The sequence below is a fragment of the Festucalex cinctus genome, chromosome 2, assembly GCF_051991245.1.
Source record: "Festucalex cinctus isolate MCC-2025b chromosome 2, RoL_Fcin_1.0, whole genome shotgun sequence".
Classification (NCBI taxonomy): domain Eukaryota; kingdom Metazoa; phylum Chordata; class Actinopteri; order Syngnathiformes; family Syngnathidae; genus Festucalex; species Festucalex cinctus.
In genome coordinates, this window is record NC_135412.1 from 43100927 (window position 1) to 43126727 (window position 25801).

Consider the following 25801-nt stretch of genomic DNA (forward strand, 5'->3'; position numbering starts at 1 on the left):
CAATGAGTACAACGAGCGATGATGTATATATACACTTTTACAAAAAATACCAATCAGGGCAACTCATTGCCTAAAAATAAAAAAGGACGCTGATTTTTGCAGGTCTTAACAATCACCAAAACCCGTTGAGCTTGACACACACTGGCAAAAAAAATATTCTACATGTAAACGTTTATTATGCCATTTTCAAAGAAATTTTGCTTCCAATATGCCAGTACCCCAACGTGCCAGTACCCCAACGTGCCAGTACCCTAACGTGCAAGTACCCCAACGTGCAAGGACTCCAACGTGGCCCAGGCTGCGAGGGCCCTTTATAGCTGCTCGCAGCTCTAGTTAGGGCCTGAGCAGCGACCGCTGCGAGGTCCCTATTGTTTTTGTAAAAATTATTATTATTATTATTATTATTATTATTATTATTATTATTAGGGCCCGAGCAGCGACCGCTGCGAGGTCCCTATTGTTTTTGTAAAAATTATTATTATTATTATTATTATTATTAGGGCCCGAGCAGCGGCGGCGGCGGTGCCGCTGCGAGGCCCTATTGTTTTTGTAGGAATTCTTCTTATTATTATTATTCTTATTATTATTATTCTCCGCAAACAATCGCATTTTTGAGACACTAAACGTGACCGAAAACTCACCAAACTTTACACGCACATCAGGCCTGGCGAAAAATTTGATATTTTAAAGTCGCCATACATGATAACAGAAAAATGGCTCCTTAGCGCCCCCTACATAGGTTAAACGGATCCCTGTCCCGCTACGATTGTCCGACGGCTATGAAAATTGTGTGGCACCTGTAGCACATCCCAATGAACAAAAACCTCTTTGAAGTGTGTACCCTAAAATAGACAGAAAGTGAGGTATGAGTATTTAAATGTCCAATTTTTGCCAATTTTTGCACATTTACAGGGGTCATACTTTTGCCCGCTTCTCCTACACGGTTAACCCGATTGACTTCAAACTTGGGATGTACCATCTCAACACCTGGGACAACATCATTGTGAAAAATGAAAAGTTTTTGATATACTATATGACGGCGGCGGCGCATCAAATTTAGAGTTTAAAAATTCTTACTTCACGAGGCATTGCCGGTTGTACGTTTAATCTAGAGCTACGAAAATTGGTACACATATGTAACAGGCTATGACCTACAAAAAACTCTTTTTGAACCATATGCTAAACCTAACAGGAAGTCCACCATTTTGATTTATTTTGGAACGTGTTGCCATTTTTTTGGCCATTTCATTGGAGTCTTATTTTAACGAACTCCTCCTACAGTGTTTATCCGATCATCTTCAAACTTGGTGTGATTCATCTTAAGATGTTGAAGATGAAAAGTTATTGAAAGCTTTGTATTTCGTCGCACGCTGTTGTCATGGCATGCACTGTTTGCAAAGGAAAAAAAATATCCTTAAAGAAGCATTGCCAGTTGTACGAAGCAGCTAGAGCTACGAAAATTTGTAGACATATGTAACAGCCCAAGATGTACAAAAAAGTCTCCTGGTGCCCTGTGCTAAACCCAACAGGAAGTCCCCCAGGGGCCGGGCATCACATTTTGAGCTAAAAAAAACTCCTCTTTAACAAAGCATACCCGGCTGTACGTTTCACCTAGAGTTACCAAAATTTGTAGAGGTATATAACAGCCCTCGATTTACAAAAAACTCTTTTTGAACCATATGCTAAACCTAACAGGACGTCCGCCATTTTGATTTACTTTGGAATGTGTTGCCATTTTTTTTGGCCATTTCATAGGGGTCATATTTTAACAAACTCCTCCTACAGAGTTTATCCGATCATCTTCAAACTTGGTGTGATTCATCTTAAGATGTTGAAAATGAAAAGTTATTGAAAGTTTTTTATTTCGTCACATGCTGTTATCGTGGCATGCACTTTTTGCAAAGGAAAAAAATCCTTCTTAATGAAGCATTCCCAGTTGTACGAAGCAGCTAGAGTGACGAAAAATTGTAGACATATGTAACAGCCCAGGATCTACAAAAATGTCTCTTGGTGCCATGTGCTAAACGCAACAGGAAGTCCCCCAGGGGCCGGGCATCACATTTTGAGCTAAAAAACTCCTCTTTAACTAAGCATTCCCGGTTGTACGTTTCACCTAGCGCTATGATAATTTGCAGGCATACATAAGAGCCCACGATGTACAAAAAAGTCTCTTGGAACCATGGGCTAAACCAAACAGGAAGTCCGCCATTTTGATTTATGATGGGATTTGTTGCCATTTTTTGTGGCCTTTTTCAGGGGTCATATTTTAACGAACCCCTCCTACAAAATTTATCCGACTGTCTTCAAACTTGGTATGTTTCATCTTAAGATGTTTAAGATGCAAAGTAATCGAAAGTTTTTTATTTTGTCACACGCTGTTGCCATAGCAATGCATGGGAATTGCACACCATATTTTGCGTTTTGATTAAACACCTAAAGCTAGGGCGCATTTTTATGGAGCATTTCCAATTGTATGATTCAAGCGATACACAACTAAAGATGACTTGACCTAGATTTTTGAAAACTGGGAGGCATACCTATTAGCTTAAGACCTACAAAAAGTATTCTGTAGCCGTATGCTAAACCTAAAAGGAAGTCCGCCATTTTGAATTTATTTTGGGAATTGCACACCATCTTTGGCCTTTTGCACTCACAAAGCTTGTCAAAAACATTTTTGATGGTCCTTGTCCGATTTGACAGTACCCCAACGTGCCAGTACCCCGACGTGCAAGTACCCCAACGTGGCCCAGGTTGCGAGGGCCCTTTATAGCTGCTCGCAGCTCTAGTTATTATTATTATTATTATTATTATTCTTCTTCTTTATTCTCCGCAAACAATCGCGATTTTGGTTACCTAAATATTCACGAAAACTCACCGAACTTTGCACACTCCTCAGGTCCGGCGAAAAATTTGATATTATGAAGTCGTTATAACAATGCGACTCGATAGCGCCCCCTACCGTAGAAAAATAAAAACTAAGCCCGGCACGTTTGAGCTAGAGCAACAAAAATTGGCAGGCACGTGTAGTACCCCGAGACGCACAAAAAAGTCTCTTGGGACCATGTAGCTAAAATGTACAGGAAGTGAGCTATGAATTTTTTTATGTCCAATTTTGGCCTATTTTGGCACATTCACTGTGGTCATGCTTTTTCCCCCTTTGCAAACATTTTTCATCCAATTGACTTCAAACTTGGCATTTATCATCTCAAGACCTGAGAGAACAACTGGGCAAAACATCTTGCCTTTTTGAAATACTATATGACGGGGGCGGGGCATCAAATATTGCCTTTAAAATTTCATTTGTCGAGAAAGAGCAAATGCTTAATAACTCCCATGTTCAAGCTCCAAAAAATCTCAAACTTCTCAGGCAACGTAATAGTCACGGCCTGAAAACATCTATATGATAAAATTCAGTTATACATATAGCGCCACCTAGTGGTTACAATAAATGTCATACTTTACGTTTTTAGCTACTGTGCTGAGCTTGTTGAAGGGATCCATTTGAAAATTGGTCAGAAAAGCCTTAAGATGTTGATCATGCCCCACACCGAATATTGTAACTTTTCGCCAAAGGGCGTGGCCGCTACGGTGCCGCAAAGTCTAAAGATTTTTCGTGAAAATAAAAGCTGCATTAACTTGACCGAGATGATCCTATCTTCTCAAAATTTCACACATTTGATGAGAGTCCAGCCCTAAAGACATCTACTGACTTATATTTCATCTAACTGATAGCGCCACCTAGTGGCAATTTTTTTTCTTACGAATTTTCTTCTACGTTTTTCTCCAAACACGTTAACTGGACCTACCTCATATTTGCTCAGATGAGGGTTTCGGCCTTCATGATGTCACAACACGAAGTTTGTGAGTTTTCGCGAATTGCTGTGGGTGTGGCTAAGCGCTGTTCGCCAAGAAAACAACGCCAGTTTTGAGGGTCTAAACATGCACAGAAACTCATGAAACTTGGCACACACATCTGGCCTGGTAAAATGAGCCATATTTTATTGTTGATTGTGCTATTTTTTACAAAATTGACTCAATAGCGCCCCCTAGAAGTTTTTAACAAAGCAGCCCCGGTTGTACGTTTAAGCAAGAACGACGAATATTTTTAGGTGTATGAGGGAGCCCAAGTCCTACAAAAAAGTCTCTTGGACCCATATGCTAAAATGAACAGGAAGTGAGCTATGAATTTTTGAATGTCCCATTTTTGACGATTTTTGCACATTTTCAGGGGGCATACTTTTGCCCACTTCTCCTACACATTTCATCCGACTGACTTTAGACTTGACCTGGACCATGTCAAGACCTGAGCCAACTACAGGCAGAAAAATCTTGACTTTTGGAAATACTATATGATGAGGGCGGGGCATCAAATTTTGTGTTTCGCACTGAAAAAGGATATGCTTAATAACTCCCCGGTACATGCTCCAAAAAATCCCAAACTTGACATGTATGTTTATAGTCAAAGCCTGAAGGTATCTCTATGACAAAATTCAGTTATATATGCAGCGCCACCTAGCCCTTCAGGCGTGAAAAAAAAATACCCCACATACGGTATTTTGTACAAAAAATGTCAACTCATTCTAAGTGTGATAACTAAGTCATTTATGAATATTCTTACTTTTGCCCACTTCTCCTACATGTTTTATCCGACTGACTTATGACTTGACCTGGACCATGCCAAGACCTGAGCCAACAACAGACGGAAAAATCTTGACTTTTGGAAATACTATATGATGAGCGCGGGGCATCAAAATTTGTGTTTCGCACTGAAAAAGGATATGCTTAATAACTCCCCGATACATGCTCCAAAAAATCCCAAAATTGACATGTATGTTTATCGTCAAGGCCTGAAGGTATCTCTATGACAACATTCAGTTATATATGCAGCGCCACCTCGCCCTTGAGGCAAAACAAAAAAATACCCCACATACGGTATTTTGTACAAAAAATGTAAACTCATTCTAAGTGTGATAACTAAGTCATTTATGAATATTCTTTTACTTTCCACCACTCAAAATGTTCACTGGCATTAGACTTATCCAAACATGTACTTTTTTATTTATTTTTGATAGCCTCTAATGGACATTAAAAGCAATATCGTGAATGAAGGATATGCTTAATAACTCCACGGTACATGCTCCAAAAAAATCCCACACTTGACATGTATGTTTAGAGTCAAGGCTTGAAGGTATCCCTATGACAACATTCCATTATATATACAGCGCCACCTAGCCCTAGAGGCATAAAAAAAAAATACACCAACTTAACGGTATTTTTACAAAAACAAAAAAAATCCACATGTCAAGGTTTATCATGCCATTTTCAAAGAAATTCTGCTTCCAATGTGCCGTACCTAAACTTGCCAGTACCCCAACGTGCCAGTACCCCAACGTGCAAGTACCCCAACGTGCAAGTACCCCAACGTGGCCCGGGCTGCGAGGGCCCTTTATAGCTGCTCGCAGCTCTAGTTAGGGCCCGAGCAGCTACCGCTGCGAGGTCCCTATTGTTTTTCGATCGGATTATTATTAGGGCCCGAGCAGCGACCGCTGCGAGGTCCCTCTTGTTTTTGTAAGAATTATTATTATTCCGCTTCTTCTTCTTCTTCTTTATTCTCCGCAAACGATCGCATTTTTGAGGGCCTAAACATTTACGAAAACTCACCAAACTTTGCAATCTCTTTGGGTCCGGCGAAAAATTTGATATTATGAAGTTGTCATAACAACGCGATTCTATAGCGCCACCTAGCGTAGAAAAATAAAAACCAATCCCGGCCCGTTTGACCTAGAGCTACAAAAATTGGCAGGCACGTGTAGCACCCCGAGACGCACAAAAAAGTCAGTGGAAGCCATTTCCTAAAATGTACAGGAAGTGAGCTATCAATTTTTGAATGTCCAATTTTGGCCCATTTTGGCACATTCACTGTGGTCATGCTTTTCCCCCCTTTGCAAACATTTTTCATCCAATTGACTTCAAACTTGGCATGTATCATCTCAAGACCTGAGACAACAACTGGGCAAAATATCTTGACTATTCGAAATACTATGTGACGGGGGCGGGGCATCAAAAATTGCCTTTCAAATTTCATTTGTCCAGAAAGACAAAATGCTTAATAACTCCCATGTACAAGCTCCAAAAAATCTCAAACTTCTCATGCAACTTAATAGTCACGGCCTGAAAACATCTATATAATAAAATTCAGTTATACATTTAGCACCACCTAGTGGTGACAATAAACGTCATACTTTACATTTTTAGCAACTGTGCCGAGCTCGTTGAAGGGATCCAGTTGAGAATTGGTCAGAAAAGCCTTAAGATATTGATCATGCCCCAAACCGAATATTGTAACTTTTCTCCAAAGGGCGTGGCCGTTACGGTGCCGCAAAATCTGAAAATTTTTCGTGACAATAAAAGTTGCTTTAACTTGACCCAGATGATCCTATCTTCTCAAAATTTCACACATTTGATGAGAGTCCAGGCCTTAAGACATCTACGAACTTATATTTCATCTTACTTATAGCGCCACCTAGTGGAATTTTTTTTTCTTATGAATTTTCTTCAACGTTTTTCTCCAAACACGTTAACTGGACCTACCTCATATTTGTTCAGAAGAGGGTTTCGGCCTTCATGATGTCACAACACGAAGTTTGTGAGTTTTCGCGAAACGCTGTGGGCGTGGCTAAGCACTGTTCGCCAAGAAAACAACGCCGATTTTGAGGGTCTAAACATGCACAGAAAGTCATGAAACTTGGCACACACATCTGGCCTGGTAAAATGAGTAATATTTTATCATGTATTGTGCTATTTTTACAAAAATGACTCAATAGCGCCCCCTAGAAATTTTTAACTAAGCAGCCCCGCTTGTACGTTGAAGCAAGATCTTTGGAAATTTTTAGGTGTATGAGGGAGCCCAAGACCTACAAAAAAAGTCTCTTGGACCCATGTCCTAAAATGAACAGGAAGCGAGCTACGGATTTTTGAATGTCCCATTTTTTACGATTTTAGCACATTTACAGGGGGCATACTTTTGCCCACTTCTCCTACACGTTTCATCCGACTGACTTCAGACTTGACTTGGACCATGTCAAGACCTGAGCCAACGACAGTGGGAAAAATCTTGACTTTCGGAATACTATATGATGAGGACGGAGCATCAAATTTTGTGTTTCGCAATGAAAAAGGATATGCTTAATAACTCCCCGGTACATGCTCCAAAAAAATCCCAAACTTGACATCTATGTTAATATTTAAGGCCTGAAGCTATCTCTATGACAACATTCAGTTATATATGCAGCGCCACCTAGCCCTTGAGGAATGGAAAAAAAAAAATACCCCACTTACGGTATTTTTACAAAAAATGTAAACTCATTCTAAGTGTTAGAACTAAGTCATTTATGAATATTCTTGTACTTTCCACCACTCAAAATGCTCACTGGCATCAGACCTAACCAAACATACATATTTTTGTTATTTAGTTTTATTGATTTTTGATAGCCTCTATGGCAGGGATGGGCAATCTCGGTACTCGAGGGCCGGTGTCCCTGCAGGTTTTCGATGTTTCCGTTTTCCAACACAAGCTGATTCCAATCAACGGGATCGTTATCAGTCTTGTGCAGAGCTTGCTGATGAGCTGATCATATATCAGCTGTGTTGGAAAACGGAAACATCGAAAACCTGCAGGGACACCGGCCCTCGAGGGCCGAGATTGCCCATCCCTGCTCTATGGACATTAAAAGCAATGTCGTGAATGAAGGATATGCTTAATAATTCCCAGGTACATGCTCCAAAAAATCCCATACTTGAAATGTATATTTATAGTCAAGGCCTGAAGGTATCTCTATGACAAAATTCAGTTGTAAATACAGCGCCACCTAGTCCTTGAGTCATAAAAAAAATGCCTCACTTACGGTATTTTTACAAAAATTTTAAACTCATTGTAAGTGTGATAACTAAGTCATTTATGAATATTCTTTTACTTTCCACCACTAAATATGTTCACTGGCATCAGACCGATCCAAACATATGTACTATTTTATTTAGTTTCATTTTTTTTGATCGCCTCTATGGACAACAAAAGCAACATTGTGCAATGAGTACGAGCGATGATGTGTAAATGTACTTTTGCAAAAAATACCAATCAGGGCAATTCATTGCCTAAAAATAAAAAAAAGACGCTGATTTTTGCAGATCTTAACAATCACCAAAACCCATTGAGCTTGACACACTCATCACACCTGGCAAAAATAAAAAATAAAAATCCAAATGTAAAGGTTTATCATGGCATTGTCAAAGAAATTCTGCTTCCAATGTGCAAGTACCCCAACGTGGCCCAGGCTGCGAGGGCCCTTTATAGCTGCTCGCAGCTCTAGTTAGGGCCCGAGCAGCGACCGCTGCGAGGTCCCTATTGTTTTTGTAAAAATTATTATTATTATTATTATTATTAGGGCCCGAGCAGCGACCGCTGCGAGGTCCCTCTTGTTTTTGTAAGAATTATTAGGGCCCGAGCAGCGACCGCTGCGAGGTCCCTATTGTTTTTGTAAAAATAATAATTATTATTATTATTATTATTATTATCATTATTATTATTAGGGCCCGAGCAGCGACCGCTGCGAGGTCCCTATTGTTTTTGTAAAAATTATTATTATTATTATTATTAGGGCCCGAGCAGCGACCGCTGCGAGGTCCCTATTGTTTTTGTAAAAATTATTATTATTATTATTATTATTATTATTATTATTATTATTATTATTATTATTCTTTATTCTCCGCAAACGATCGCGATTTTGGGTACCTAAACATTCACGAAAACTCACCGAACTTTGCACACTCCTCAGGCCCGGCGAAAAATTTGATATTATTAAGTCGTCATAACAATGCGACTCGATAGCGCCCCCTAGCGTAGAAAAATAAAAACCAAGCCCGGCACGTTTGAGCTAGAGCAGGAGTGTCAAACATAAGGCCCGCGGGCCGGATCAGGCCCGCAAAGGGGTTTAATCCGGCCCGCGAGATAATTTTGTAAAGTTAAAAAAAAAATAAAAAATTGTAATGGCGGACTAATTAATCAGCCAACCATGATCAAAATATATAAAAGTTGTAACTTCACAAGCAGTCCTCAGATGAGCCTGGATGTCATTATTTTACACACAAGTTAAAGTTGCGGTTTGTTTAATTATTATTATTATTATTATTATTATTATTATTTTATTTTTCTTAATCATAGACCGACAAACGTGTTAAATACGACACAAATTAAATTACTGGTAACACAAACAGATATGACAGCATTAGCGTCTTTATAACGTCATTAACTGTGCCATGCGATGCATTCTGGGAACAATATATATGCACAACAGGTAGATTTAACACGTCCAGAATTCATTGTTGCCACGTTCCATTTGCATTTGTATTATTTTTTGGGACAATATGATTACAGTTGAGCTCCGTAATTTAGGACTGGCACAAAAACAGCGAAAATCTGCATATAATTGACAGCAATCATTTTTAAGTTATATACCGTTATTTTACTGATGTGGCCCACTTGGTAACATATTTTCCTCCATGTGGCCCCTGAGCAAACATGAGTTTGACACCCCTGAGCTAGAGCAACAAAAATTGGCAGGCAGGTGTAGCACCCCGAGACGCACAAAAAAGTCTATTGGGACCATGTAGCTAAAATGTACAGGAAGTGAGCTATGAATTTTTTAATGTCCAATTTTGGCCTATTTTGGCACATTCACTGTGGTCATGCTTTTTCCCCCTTTGCAAACATTTTTCATCCAATTGACTTCAAACTTGGCATTTATCATCTCAAGACCTGAGAGAACAACTGGGCAAAACATCTTGCCTTTTTGAAATACTATATGACGGGGGCGGGGCATCAAATATTGCCTTTAAAATTTCATTTGTCCAGAAAGAGCAAATGCTTAATAACTCCCATGTTCAAGCTCCAAAAAATCTCAAACTTCTCAGGCAACGTAATAGTCACGGCCTGAAAACATCTATATGATAAAATTCAGTTATACATATAGCGCCACCTAGTGGTTACAATAAATGTCATACTTTACGTTTTTAGCTACTGTGCTGAGCTTGTTGAAGGGATCCATTTGAAAATTGGTCAGAAAAGCCTTAAGATGTTGATCATGCCCCACACCGAATATTGTAACTTTTCGCCAAAGGGCGTGGCCGCTATGGTGACGCAAAGTCTGAAGATTTTTTGTGAAAATAAAAGCTGCATTAACTTGACCGAGATGATCCTATCTTCTCAAAATTTCACAGATTTGATGAGAGTCCAGCCCTAAAGACATCTACTAACTTATATTTCATCTAACTGATAGCGCCACCTAGTGGCAATTTTTTTTCTTACGAATTTTCTTCTACGTTTTTCTCCAAACACGTTAACTGGACCTACCTCATATTTGCTCAGATGAGGGTTTCGGCCTTCATGATGTCACAACACGAAGTTTATGAGTTTTCGCGAATTGCTGTGGGCGTGGCTAAGCGCTGTTCGCCAAGAAAACAACGCCAGTTTTGAGGGCCTAAACTGGCACAAAAACTCCTGAAACTTGGCACACACATCTGGCCTGGTAAAATGAGCAATATTTTATTGTTGATTGTGCTATTTTTACAAAAATGACTCAATAGCGCCCCCGAGAGGTTTTTAACGAAGCAGCCGCGGTTGTACGTTTAAGCAAGAACGACGAATATTTTTAGGTGTATGAGGGAGCCCAAGACCTACAAAAAAAGTCTCTTGGACCCATATGCTAAAATGAACAGGAAGTTAGCTACGAATTTTTGAATGTCCCATTTTTGACTATTTTTGCACATTCACATTCACTTCTCCGACACGTTTCATCTGACTGAGTTAAGACTTGACCTGGACCATGTCAAGACCTGAGCCAACGACAGGGGGAAAAATCTTGACCTTTCGAAATACTATATGATGAAGGCGGGGCATCAAAATTTGTGTTTCGCACTGAAAAAGGATATGCTTAATAACTCCCCGGTACATGCTCCAAAAAATCCCAAACTTGACATGTATGTTTATCGTCAAGGCCTGAAGCTATCTCTATGACAACATTCAGTTATATATGCAGCGCCACCTTGCCCTTGAGGCATAAAAAAAAAATACCCCACATACGGTATTTTGTACAAAAAATGTAAACTCATTCTAAGTGTGATAACTAAGTCATTTATGAATATTCTTTTAGTTTCCACCACTCAAAATGTTCACTGGCATCAGACTTATCCAAACATATATATATTTTTATTTATTTTTGATAGCCTCTGTGGACATTAAAAGCAATATCGTGAATGAAGGATATGCTTAATAACTCCACGGTACATGCTCCAAAAAAAATCCCACACTTGACATGTATGCTTATAATCAAGGCCTGAAGGTATCTCGATGACAACATTCAGTTATAAATACAGCGCCACCTAGCCCTTGAGGCTTATATAAAAAAAAAAAAAAAACACATACGGTATTTTGTACAAAAAATGTAAACTCATTCTAAGTGTGATGACTAAGTCATTTATGAATATTCTTTTAGTTTCCACCACTCAAATTGTTCACTGGCTTCACACCGATCCAAACGTATGTACGTTTCCATTTTGTTTTATTCATTTTTGATTGCCCCTTTGGACAATAAAAGTAACATTGTGCAATGAGTACAACGAGCGATGATGTATATATACACTTTTACAAAAAATACCAATCAGGGCAACTCATTGCCTAAAAATAAAAAAGGACGCAGATTTTTGCAGGTCTTAACAATCCCCAAAAGCCGTTGAGCTTGATACACACTGGCAAAAAAAATATTCTACATGTAAACGTTTATTATGCCATTGTCAAAGAAATTGTGCTTCCAATATGCCAGTACCCCAACGTGCCAGTACCCTAACGTGCAAGTACCCCAACGTGCAAGGACTCCAACGTGGCCCGGGCTGCGAGGGCCCTTTATAGCTGCTCGCAGCTCTAGTTATTCTTCTTCTTCTTCTTCTTCTTCTTCTTCTCCGTAAACGATCACGATTTTGGGTACCTAAACATTCACGAAAACTCACCGAACTTTGCACACTCCTCAGGTCCGGCGAAAAATTTGATATTATGAAGTCGTCATAACAACGCGACTCTATAGCGCCCCCTAGCATAGAAAAATAAAAACCAAGCCCGGCACGTTTGAGCTAGAGCAACGAAAATTGGTAGGCACGTGTAGCACCCCGAGACGCACAAAAAAGTCTATTGGGACCATGTAGCTAAAATGTACAGGAAGTGAGCTATGAATTTTTTAATGTCCAATTTTGGCCTATTTTGGCACATTCACTGTGGTCATGCTTTTTCCCCCTATGCAAACATTTTTCATCCCATTGACTTCAAACTTGGCATTTATCATCTCAAGACCTAAGAGAACAGCTGGGCAAAAAGTCTTGCCTTTTTGAAATACTATATGACGGGGGCGGGGCATCAAATATTGCCTTTAAAATTTCATTTGTCCAGAAAGAGCAAATGCTTAATAACTCCCATGTACAAGCTCCAAAAAATCTCAAACTTCTCAGGCAACGTAATAGTCACGGCCTGAAAACATCTATATGACAAAATTCAGTTCTACATATAGCGCCACCTAGTGGTTACAATAAATGTCATACTTTACGTTTTTAGCTACTGTGCTGAGCTCGTTGAAGGGATCCAGTTGAAAATTGGTCAGAAAAGCCTTAAGATGTTGATGATGCCCCACACCGAATATTGTAACTTTTCGCCAAAGGGCGTGGCCGCTACGGTGACGCAAAGTCTGAAGATTTTTCGTGACAATAAAAGCTGCATTAACTTGACCGAGATGATCCTATCTTCTCAAAATTTCACACATTTGATGAGAGTCCAGCCCTAAAGAAATCTACTAACTTACATTTCATCTTACTGATAGCGCCACCTAGTGGCAATTTTTTTTCTTACGAATTTTCTTCTACGTTTTTCTCCAAACACGTTAACTGGACCTACCTCATATTTGCTCAGATGAGGGTTTCGGCCTTCATGATGTCACAACACGAAGTTTGTGAGTTTTCGCGAATTGCTGTGGGCGTGGCTAAGCGCTGTTCGCCAAGAAAACAACGCCAGTTTTGAGGGTCTAAACATGCACAGAAACTCCTGAAACTTGGCACACACATCTGGCCTGGTAAAATGAGCAATTTTTTATCGGCGATTGTGCTATTTTTAAAAAAATGACTCAATAGCGCCCCCTCGAAATTTTTAACGAAGCAGCCCCGGTTGTACGTTTAAGCAAGAACGACGAATATTTTTAGGTGTATGAGGGAGCCCAAGACCTACAAAAAAGTCTCTTGTACCCATATGCTAAAATGAACAGGAAGTGAGCTACGAATTTTTGAATGTCCCATTTTTGACGATTTTTGCACATTCACAGGGGGCAGACTTTTGCCCACTTCTCCTATACGTTTCATCCGACTGAGTTAAGACTTGGCCTGGACCATGTCAAGACCTGAGCCAACGACAGGGGGGAAAATTTTGACTTTTCGAAATACTATATGATGAGGGCGGGGCATCAAAATTTGTGTTTCGCAATGAAAAATGATATGCTTGATAACTCCCCGGTACATGCTCCAAAAAATCCCAAACTTGACATGTATGTTTATCGTCAAGGCCTGAAGTTATCTCTATGACAACATTCAGTTATATATGCAGCGCCACCTAGCCCTTGAGGCATGAAAAAAAAATACCACACATACGGTATTTTGTACAAAAAATGGAAACTCATTCTAAGTGTGATAACTAAGTCATTTATGAATATTCTTTTAGTTTCCACCACTCAAAATGTTCACTGGCATCAGACTTATCCAAACATATATATAGTTTTATTTATTTTTGATAGCCTCTATGGACATTAAAAGCAATATCGTGAATGAAGGATATGCTTAATAACTCCACGGTACATGCTCCAAAAAAAATCCCACACTTGACATGTATGCTTATAATCAAGGCCTGAAGGTATCTCTATGACAACATTCAGTTATAAATACAGCGCCACCTAGCCCTTGAGGCTTATATATAAAAAAATAAATAAATACCCCACATACGGTATTTTGTACAAAAAATGTACACTCATTCTAAGTGTGATAACTAAGTCATTTATGAATATTCTTTTAGTTTCCACCACTCAAATTGTTCACTGGCTTCACACCGATCCAAACGTATGTACGTTTCCATTTTGTTTTATTCATTTTTGATTGCCCCTTTGGACAATAAAAGTAAACATTGTGCAATGAGTACAACGAGCGATGATGTGTATATACACTTTTACAAAAAAATACCAATCAGGGCAACTCATTGCCTAAAAATAAATAAGGACGCTGATTTTTGCAGGTCTTAACAATCACCAAAATCCGTTGAGCTTGACAGACACTGGCAAAAAAAATATTCTACATGTAAACGTTTATTATGCCATTTTCAAAGAAATTTTGCTTCCAATATGCCAGTACCCCAACGTGCCAGTACCCCAACGTGCAAGTACCCCAACGTGCAAGGACCCCAACGTGGCCCGGGCTGCGAGGGCCCTTTATAGCTGCTCGCAGCTCTAGTTATTATTATTAGGGCCCGAGCAGCGACCGCTGCGAGGTCCCTATTGTTTTTGTAAAAATTATTATTATTATTATTATTATTATTATTATTATTATTATTATTATTCTTCTTCTTCTTCTTTATTCTCCGCAAACGATCGCGATTTTGGGTACCTAAACATTCACGAAAACTCACCGAACTTTGCACACTCCTCAGGCCCGGCGAAAAATTTGATATTATTAAGTCGTCATAACAATGCGACTCGATAGCGCCCCCTAGCGTAGAAAAATAAAAACCAAGCCCGGCACGTTTGAGCTAGAGCAACAAAAATTGGCAGGCACGTGTAGCACCCCGAGACGCACAAAAAAGTCTATTGGGACCATGTAGCTAAAATGTACAGGAAGTGAGCTATGAATTTTTTTACGTCCAATTTTGGCCTATTTTGGCACATTCACTGTGGTCATGCTTTTTCCCCCTTTGCAAACATTTTTCATCCAATTGACTTCAAACTTGGCATTTATCATCTTAAGACCTGAGAGAACAACTGGGCAAAACATCTTGCCTTTTTGAAATACTATATGACAGGGGCGGGGCATCAAATATTGCCTTTAAAATTTCATTTGTCCAGAAAGAGCAAATGCTTAATAACTCCCATGTTCAAGCTCCAAAAAATCTCAAACTTCTCAGGCAACGTAATAGTCACGGCCTGAAAACATCGAAATGATAAAATTCAGTTATACATATAGCGCCACCTAGTGGTTACAATAAATGTCATACTTTACGTTTTTAGCTACTGTGCTGAGCTTGTTGAAGGGATCCATTTGAAAATTGGTCAGAAAAGCCTTAAGATGTTGATCATGCCCCACACCGAATATTGTAACTTTTCACCAAAGGGCGTGGCCGCTACGGTGACGCAAAGTCTGAAGATTTTTCGTGAAAATAAAAGCTGCATTAACTTGACCGAGATGATCCTATCTTCTCAAAATTTCACACATTTGATGAGAGTCCAGCCCTAAAGACATCTACTGACTTATATTTCATCTAACTGATAGCGCCACCTAGTGGCAATTTTTTTTCTTACGAATTTTCTTCTACGTTTTTCTCCAAACACGTTAACTGGACCTACCTCATATTTGCTCAGATGAGGGTTTCGGCCTTCATGATGTCACAACACGAAGTTTGTGAGTTTTCGCGAATTGCTGTGGGTGTGGCTAAGCGCTGTTCGCCAAGAAAACAACGCCAGTTTTGAGGGTCTAAACATGCACAGAAACTCATGAAACTTGGCACACACATCTGGCCTGGTAAAATGAGCCATATTTTATTGTTGATTGTGCTATTTTTAAAAAAATGACTCAATAGCGCCCCCTAGAAGTTTTTAACAAAGCAGCCCCGGTTGTACGTTTAAGCAAGAACGACGAATATTTTTAGGTGTATGAGGGAGCCCAAGACCTACAAAAAAGTCTCTTGGACCCATATACTAAAATGAACAGGAAGTGAGCTACGAATTTTTAAATGTCCCATTTTTGACGATTTTTGCACATTCACAGGGGGCAGACTTTTGCCCACTTCTCCTACACGTTTCATCCGACTGAGTTAAGACCTGACCTGGACCATGTCAAGACCTGAGCCAACGACAGGGGGAAAAATCTTGACCTTTCGAAATACTATATGATGAGGGCGGGGCATCAAAATTTGTGTTTCGCACTGAAAAAGGATATGCTTAATAACTCCCCGGTACATGCTCCAAAAAATCCCAAACTTGACATGTATGTTTATCGTCAAGGCCTGAAGCTATCTCTATGACAACATTCAGTTATATATGCAGCGTCACCTAGCCCTTGAGGCATAAAAAAAAATACCCCACATACGGTATTTTGTACAAAAAATGTAAACTCATTCTAAGTGTGATAACTAAGTCATTTATGAATATTCTTTTAGTTTCCACCACTCAAAATGTTCACTGGCATCAGACTTATCCAAACATATATATATTTTTATTTATTTTTGATAGCCTCTGTGGACATTAAAAGCAATATCGTGAATGAAGGGTATGCATAATAACTCCACGGTACATTCTCCAAAAAAAATCCCACACTTGACATGTATGCTTATAATCAAGGCCTGAAGGTATCTCGATGACAACATTCAGTTATAAATACAGCGCCACATAGCCCTTGAGGCTTATATAAAAAAAAAAAAACACATACGGTATTTTGTACAAAAAAATGTAAACTCATTCTAAGTGTGATGACTAAGCCATTTATGAATATTCTTTTAGTTTCCACCACTCAAATTGTTCACTGGCTTCACACCGATCCAAACGTATGTACGTTTCCATTTTGTTTTATTCATTTTTGATTGCCCCTTTGGACAATAAGAGTAACATTGTGCAATGAGTACAACGAGCGATGATGTATATATACACTTTTACAAAAAATATCAATCAGGGCAACTCATTGCCTAAAAATAAAAAAGGACGCTGATTTTTGCAGGTCTTAACAATCACCAAAACCCGTTGAGCTTGACACACACTGGCAAAAAAAATATTCTACATGTAAACGTTTATTATGCCATTTTCAAAGAAATTTTGCTTCCAATATGCCAGTACCCCAACGTGCCAGTACCCCAACGTGCCAGTACCCTAACGTGCAAGTACCCCAACGTGCAAGGACTCCAACGTGGCCCGGGCTGCGAGGGCCCTTTATAGCTGCTCGCAGCTCTAGTTAGGGCCCGAGCAGCGACCGCTGCGAGGTCCCTATTGTTTTTGTAAAAATTATTATTATTAGGGCCCGAGCAGCGACCGCTGCGAGGTCCCTATTGTTTTTGTAAAAATTATTATTATTATTATTATTAGGGCCCGAGCAGCTACCGCTGCGAGGTCCCTATTGTTTTTCGATCGTATTATTATTATTATTATTCTTCTTCTTCTTCTTCTTCTTCTCCGTAAACGATCACGATTTTGGGTACCTAAACATTTACGAAAACTCACCAAACTTTGCACACTCCTCAGGCCCGGCGAAAAATTTGATATTATGAAGTCGTCATAACAACGCGACTCTATAGCGCCCCCTAGCATAGAAAAATAAAAACCAAGCCCGGCATGTTTGAGCTAGAGCAACGAAAATTGGCAGGCACGTGTAGCACCCCGAGACGCACAAAAAGGTCTATTGGGACCATGTAGCTAAAATGTACAGGAAGTGAGCTATGAATTTTTTAATGTCCAATTTTGGCCTATTTTGGCACATTCACTGTGGTCATGCTTTTTCCCCCTTTGCAAACATTTTTTATCCAATTGACTTCAAACTTGGCATTTATCATCTCAAGACCTGAGAGAACAACTGGGGAAAAAATCTTGCCTTTTCGAAATACTATATGACGGGGGCGGGGCATCAAATATTGCCTTTAAAATTTCATTTGTCCAGAAAGAGCAAATGCTTAATAACTCCCATGTTCAAGCTCCAAAAAATCTCAAACTTATCAGGCAACTTAATAGTCACGGCCTGAAAACATCTATATGATAAAATTCAGTTATCCATGTAGCGCCACCTAGTGGTAACAATAATTGTCATACTTTACGTTTTTAGCTACTGTGCTGAGCTCGTTGAAGGGATCCAGTTGAAAATTGGTCAGAAAAGCCTTAAGATGTTGATCATGCCCCACACCGAATATTGTAACTTTTCGCCAAAGGGCGTGGCCGCTACGGTGCCGCAAAGTCTGAAGATTTCTCGTGACAACAAAAGCTGCATTAACTTGACCGAGATGATGCTATCTTCTCAAAATTTTACACAATTGATGAGAGTCCAGCCCTAAAGACATCTACAAACTTATATTTCATCTTACTGATAGCGCCACCTACTGGCATTTTTTTTTCTTACGATTTTTCTTCAATGTTTTTCTCCAACCATGTTAACTGGACCTACCTCATATTTGCTCAGATGAGGGTGTCGGCCTTCATGCTGTCACAACACGAAGTTTGTGAGTTTTCGCGAGTCGCTGTGGGCGTGGCTAAGCGCTGTTCGCCAAGAAAACAACGCCAATTTTGAGGGCCTAAACTGGCACAGAAACACACGAAACTTGGCACACACAGCTGGCCTGGCAAAATGAGCAATTTTTTATCGGCGATTGTGCTATTTTTACAAAAATGACTCAATAGCGCCCCCTAGAAATTTTTAACGAAGCAGCCCCGATTGTACGTTTAAGCAAGATCTACGAAAATTTTTAGGTGTATGAGGGAGTCCAAGACCTACAAAAAAGTCTCTTGGACCCATGTGCTAAAATGAACAGGAAGTGAGCTATGAATTTTTGAATGTCCCATTTTTGACGATTTTTGCACATTTTCAGGGGGCATACTTTTGCCCACTTCTCCTACACATTTCATCCGACTGACTTTAGACTTGACCTGGACCATGTCAAGACCTGAGCCAACTACAGGCAGAAAAATCTTGACTTTTGGAAATACTATATGATGAGGGCGGGGCATCAAATTTTGTGTTTCGCACTGAAAAAGGATATGCTTAATAACTCCCCGGTACATGCTCCAAAAAATCCCAAACTTGACATGTATGTTTATAGTCAAAGCCTGAAGGTATCTCTATGACAAAATTCAGTTATATATGCAGCGCCACCTAGCCCTTCAGGCGTGAAAAAAAAATACCCCACATACGGTATTTTGTACAAAAAATGTCAACTCATTCTAAGTGTGATAACTCCCATGTTCAAGCTCCAAAAAATCTCAAACTTCTCAGGCAACGTAATAGTCACGGCCTGAAAGCATCTATATGATAAAATTCAGTTATACATATAGCGCCACCTAGTGGTAACAATAAATGTCATACTTTACGTTTTTAGCTACTGTGCCGAGCTCGTTGAAGGGATCCAGTTGAAAATTGGTCAGAAAAGCCTTAAGATGTTGATCATGCCCCACACCGAATATTGTAACTTTTCGCCAAAGGGCGTGGCCGCTACGGTGACGCAAAGTCCGAAAATTTTTCGTGACAATAAAAGCTGCATGAACTTGACCGAGATGATCCTATCTTCTCAAAATTTCACACATTTGATGAGAGTCCAGCCCTTAAGACATCTACGAACTTATATTTCATCTTACTGATAGCGCCACCTAGTGGCAATTTTTTTTCTTACGAATTTTCTTGTACATTTTTCTCCAAACACGTTAACTGGACCAACCTCATATTTGCTCAGATGAGGGTTTCGGCCTTCATGATGTCACAACACGAAGTTTGTGAGTTTTCGCGAATCGCTGTGGGCGTGGCTAAGCACTGTTCGCCAAGAAAACAACGCCAGTTTTGAGGGTCTAAACATGCGCAGAAACTCATGAAACTTGGCACACACATCTGGCCTGGTAAAATGAACAATATTTTATTGTTGATTGTACTATTTTTACAAAAATGACTCAATAGCGCCCCCTAGAAATTTTTAACGAAGCAGCCCCGATTCTACGTTTAAGCAAGATCTACGAAAATTTTTACGTGTATGACGGAGCCAAAGACCTACAAAAAAAGTCTCTTGGACCCATATGCTAAAATGAACAGGAAGTGAGGTACGAATTTTTGAATGTCCCATTTTTGACGATTTTTGCACATTTTCAGGGGGCATACTTTTGCCCACTTCTCCTACATGTTTTATCCGACTGACTTATGACTTGACCTGGACCATGCCAAGACCTGAGCCAACAACAGACGGAAAAATCTTGACTTTTGGAAATACTATATGATGAGCGCGGGGCATCAAAATTTGTGTTTCGCACTGAAAAAGGATATGCTTAATAACTCCCCGATACATGCTCCAAAAAATCCCAAACTTGACATGTATGTTTATCGTCAAGGCCTGAAGGTATCTCTATGACAACATTCAGTTATATATGCAGCGCCACCTCGCCCTTGAGGCAAAACAAAAAAATACCCCACATACGGTATTTTGTACAAAAAATGTAAACTCATTCTAAGTGTGATAACTAAGTCATTTATGAATATTCTTTTACTTTCCACCACTCAAAATGTTCACTGGCATTAGACTTATCCAAACATGTACTTTTTTATTTATTTTTGATAGCCTCTAATGGACATTAAAAGCAATATCGTGAATGAAGGATATGCTTAATAACTCCACGGTACATGCTCCAAAAAAATCCCACACTTGACATGTATGTTTAGAGTCAAGGCTTGAAGGTATCCCTATGACAACATTCCATTATATATACAGCGCCACCTAGCCCTAGAGGCATAAAAAAAAATACACCAACTTAACGGTATTTTTACAAAAAAAAAAAAAATCCACATGTCAAGGTTTATCATGCCATTTTCAAAGAAATTCTGCTTCCAATGTGCCGTACCTAAACTTGCCAGTACCCCAACGTGCCAGTACCCCAACGTGCAAGTACCCCAACGTGGCCCGGGCTGCGAGGGCCCTTTATAGCTGCTCGCAGCTCTAGTTATTATTATTCTTCTTCTTCTTCTTCTTCTTCTTTATTCTCCGCAAACAATCGCGATTTTGGGTACCTAAATATTCACGAAAACTCACCAAACTTTGCACACTCCTCAGGTCCGGCGAAAAATTTGATATTATGAAGTCGTTATAACAACGCGGCTCTATAGCGCCCCCTAGCGTAGAAAAATAAAAACCAAGCCCGACACGTTTGAGCTAGAGCAACGAAAATTGGCAGGCACGTGTAGCACCCCGAGACGCACAAAAAAGTCTATTGGGACCATGTAGCTAAAATGTACAGGAAGTGAGCTATGAATTTTTTAATGTCCAATTTTGGCCTATTTTGGCACATTCACTGTGGTCATGCTTTTTCCCCCTTTGCAAACATTTTTCATCCAATTGACTTCAAACTTGGCATTTATCATCTCAAGACCTAAGAGAACAGCTGGGCAAAACATCTTGCCTTTTCGAAATACTATACGACGGGGGCGGAGCATCAAATATTGCCTTTAAAATTTCATTTGTCCAGAAAGAGCAAATGCTTAATAACTCCCATGTTGAAGCTCCAAAAAATCTCAAACTTCTCAGGCAACGTAATAGTCACAGCCTGAAAACATCTATATGACAAAATTCAGTTATACATATAGCGCCACCTAGTGGTTACAATAAATGTCATACTTTACGTTTTTAGCTACTGTGCTGAGCTTGTTGAAGGGATCCATTTGAAAATTGGTCAGAAAAGCCTTAAGATGTTGATCATGCCCCACACCGAATATTGTAACTTTTCATCAAAGGGCGTGGCCGCTACGGTGACGCAAAATCTGAAGATTTTTCGTGAAAATAAAAGCTGCATTAACTTGACCGAGATGATCCTATCTTCTCAAAATTTCACACATTTGATGAGAGTCCAGCTCTAAAGACATCTACTAACTTACATTTCATCTAACTGATAGCGCCACCTAGTGGCAATTTTTTTTCTTACGAATTTTCTTCTACGTTTTTCTCCAAACACGTTAACTGGACCTACCTCATATTTGCTCAGAAGAGGGTTTCGGCCTTCATGATGTCACAACACGAAGTTTGTGAGTTTTCGCGAATTGCTGTAGGCGTGGCTAAGCGCTGTTCGCCAAGAAAACAACGCCAGTTTTGAGGGTCTAAACATGCACAGAAACTCCTGAAACTTGGCACACACATCTGGCCTGGTAAAATGAGCAATATTTTATTGTTGATTGTGCTATTTTTACAAAAATGACTCAATAGCGCCCCCTCGAAATTTTTAACGAAGCAGCCCCGGTTGTACGTTTAAGCAAAAACGCCGAATATTTTTAGGTGTATGAGGGAGCCCAAGACCTACAAAAACGTCTCTTGTACCCATATGCTAAAATGAACAGGAAGTGAGCTACGAATTTTTGAATGTCCCATTTTTGACGATTTTTGCACATTCACAGGGGGCAGACTTTTGCCCACTTCTCCTACACGTTTCATCCGACTGAGTTAAGACTTGGCCTGGACCATGTCAAGACCTGAGCCAACGACAGGGGGAAAAATTTTGACTTTTCGAAATACTATATGATGAGGGCGGGGCATCAAAATTTGTGTTTCACAATGAAAAAGGATATGCTTGATAACTCCCCGGTACATGCTCCAAAAAATCCCAAACTTGACATATATGTTTATCGTCAAGGCCTGAAGTTATCTCTATGACAACATTCAGTTATATATGCAGCGCCACCTAGCCCTTGAGGCATGAAAAAAAAATACCCCACATACGGTATTTTGTACAAAAAATGTACACTCATTCTAAGTGTGATAACTAAGTCATTTATGAATATTTTTTTAGTTTCCACCACTCAAAATGTTCACTGGCATCAGACTTATCCAAACATATATATATTTTTATTTATTTTTGATAGCCTCTATGGACATTAAAAGCAATATCGTGAATGAAGGATATGCTTAATAACTCCACGGTACATGCTCCAAAAAAAAATCCCACACTTGACATGTATGCTTATAATCAAGGCCTGAAGGTATCTCTATGACAACATTCAGTTATAAATACAGCGCCACCTAGCCCTTGAGGCTTATATAAAAATAAAAAAAAAATACCCCACATACGGTATTTTGTACAAAAAATGTATACTCATTCTAAGTGTGATAACTAAGTCATTTATGAATATTCTTTTAGTTTCCACCACTCAAAATGTTCACTGGCATCAGACTTATCCAAACATATATATATTTTTATTTATTTTTGATAGCCTCTATGGACATTAAAAGCAATATCGTGAATGAAGGATATGCTTAATAACTCCACGGTACATGCTCCAAAAAAAAATCCCACACTTGACATGTATGCTTATAATCAAGGCCTGAAGGTATCTCTATGACAACATTCAGTTATAAATACAGCGCCACCTAGCCCTTGAGGCTTATATAAAAATAAAAAAAAAATACCCCACATACGGTATTTTGTACAAAAAATGTACACTCATTCTAAGTGTGATAACTAAGTCATTTATGAATATTCTTTTAGTTTCCACCACTCAAATTGTTCACTGGCTTCACACCGATCCAAACGTATGTACGTTTCCATTTTGTTTTATTCATTTTTGATTGCCCCTTTGGACAATAAAAGTAACATTGTGCAATGAGTACAACGAGCGATGATGTGTATATACACTTTTACAAAAAAATACCAATCAGGGCAACTCATTGCCTAAAAATAAAAAAGGACGCTGATTTTTGCAGGTCTTAACAATCACCAAAACCCGTTGAGCTTGACACACACACACTGGCAAAAAAATATTCTACATGTAAACGTTTATTATGCCATTTTCAAAGAAATTTTGCTTCCAATATGCCAGTACCCCAACGTGCCAGTACCCCAACGTGCAAGTACCCCAACGTGCAAGGACCCCAACGTGGCCCGGGCTGCGAGGGCCCTTTATAGCTGCTCGCAGCTCTAGTTATTAGGGCCCGAGCAGCTACCGCTGCGAGGTCCCTATTGTTTTTCGATCGGATTATTATTATTATTATTATTATTATTATTCTTCTTCTTCTTCTTCTTCTCCGTAAACGATCACGATTTTGGGTACCTAAACATTTACGAAAACTCACCAAACTTTGCACACTCCTCAGGCCCGGCGAAAAATTTGATATTATGAAGTCGTCATAACAACGCGACTCTATAGCGCCCCCTAGCATAGAAAAATAAAAACCAAGCCCGGCACGTTTGAGCTAGAGCAACGAAAATTGGCAGGCACGTGTAGCACCCCGAGACGCACAAAAAAGTCTATTGGGACCATGTAGCTAAAATGTACAGGAAGTGAGCTATGAATTTTTTAATGTCCAATTTTGGCCTATTTTGGCACATTTACTGTGGTCATGCTTTTTCCCCCTTTGCAAACATTTTTCATCCAATTGACTTCAAACTTGGCATTTATCATCTCAAGACCTGAGAGAACAACTGGGGAAAAAATCCTGCCTTTTCGAAATACTATATGACGGGGGCGGGGCATCAAATATTGCCTTTAAAATTTCATTTGTCCAGAAAGAGCAAATGCTTAATAACTCCCATGTTCAAGCTCCAAAAAATCTCAAACTTATCAGGCAACTTAATAGTCACGGCCTGAAAACATCTATATGATAAAATTCAGTTATCCATGTAGCGCCACCTAGTGGTAACAATAATTGTCATACTTTACGTTTTTAGCTACTGTGCTGAGCTCGTTGAAGGGATCCAGTTGAAAATTGGTCAGAAAAGCCTTAAGATGTTGATCATGCCCCACACCGAATATTGTAACTTTTCGCCAAAGGGCGTGGCCGCTACGGTGCCGCAAAGTCTGAAGATTTCTCGTGACAACAAAAGCTGCATTAACTTGACCGAGATGATGCTATCTTCTCAAAATTTTACACAATTGATGAGAGTCCAGCCCTAAAGACATCTACAAACTTATATTTCATCTTACTGATAGCGCCACCTACTGGCAATTTTTTTTCTTACGATTTTTCTTCAATGTTTTTCTCCAACCATGTTAACTGGACCTACCTCATATTTGCTCAGATGAGGGTGTCGGCCTTCATGCTGTCACAACACGAAGTTTGTGAGTTTTCGCGAGTCGCTGTGGGCGTGGCTAAGCACTGTTCGCCAAGAAAACAACGCCAGTTTTGAGGGTCTAAACATGCGCAGAAACTCATGAAACTTGGCACACACATCTGGCCTGGTAAAATGAACAATATTTTATTGTTGATTGTGCTATTTTTACAAAAATGACTCAATAGCGCCCCCTAGAAATTTTTAACGAAGCAGCCCCGATTGTACGTTTAAGCAAGATCTACGAAAATTTTTACGTGTATGAGGGAGCCAAAGACCTCCTCTTGGACCCATATGCTAAAATGAACAGGAAGTGAGCTACGAATTTTTGAATGTCCCATTTTTTACGATTTTTGCACATTTTCAGAGGGCATACTTTTGCCCACTTCTCCTACACGTTTTATCCGACTGACTTATGACTTGACCTGGACCATGCCAAGACCTGAGCCAACAACAGACGGAAAAATCTTGACTTTTGGAAATACTATATGATGAGGGCGGGGCATCAAAATTTGTGTTTCGCACTGAAAAAGGATATGCTTAATAACTCCCCGATACATGCTCCAAAAAATCCCAAACTTGACATGTATGTTTATCGTCAAGGCCTGAAGGTATCTCTATGACAACATTCAGTTATATATGCAGCGCCACCTAGCCCTTGAGGCATGAAAAAAAAATACCCCACTTACGGTATTTTGTACAAA

At 39.5% G+C, this 25801-nt stretch overlaps 1 protein-coding gene across 7 annotated transcripts in view; it reads right to left on the bottom strand.

The window, feature by feature from the left end:
- Positions 1–25801, bottom strand: part of sema3b (sema domain, immunoglobulin domain (Ig), short basic domain, secreted, (semaphorin) 3B) — a 365064-nt gene that overhangs the window by 28985 nt on the left and 310278 nt on the right. The window lies entirely within an intron of this gene.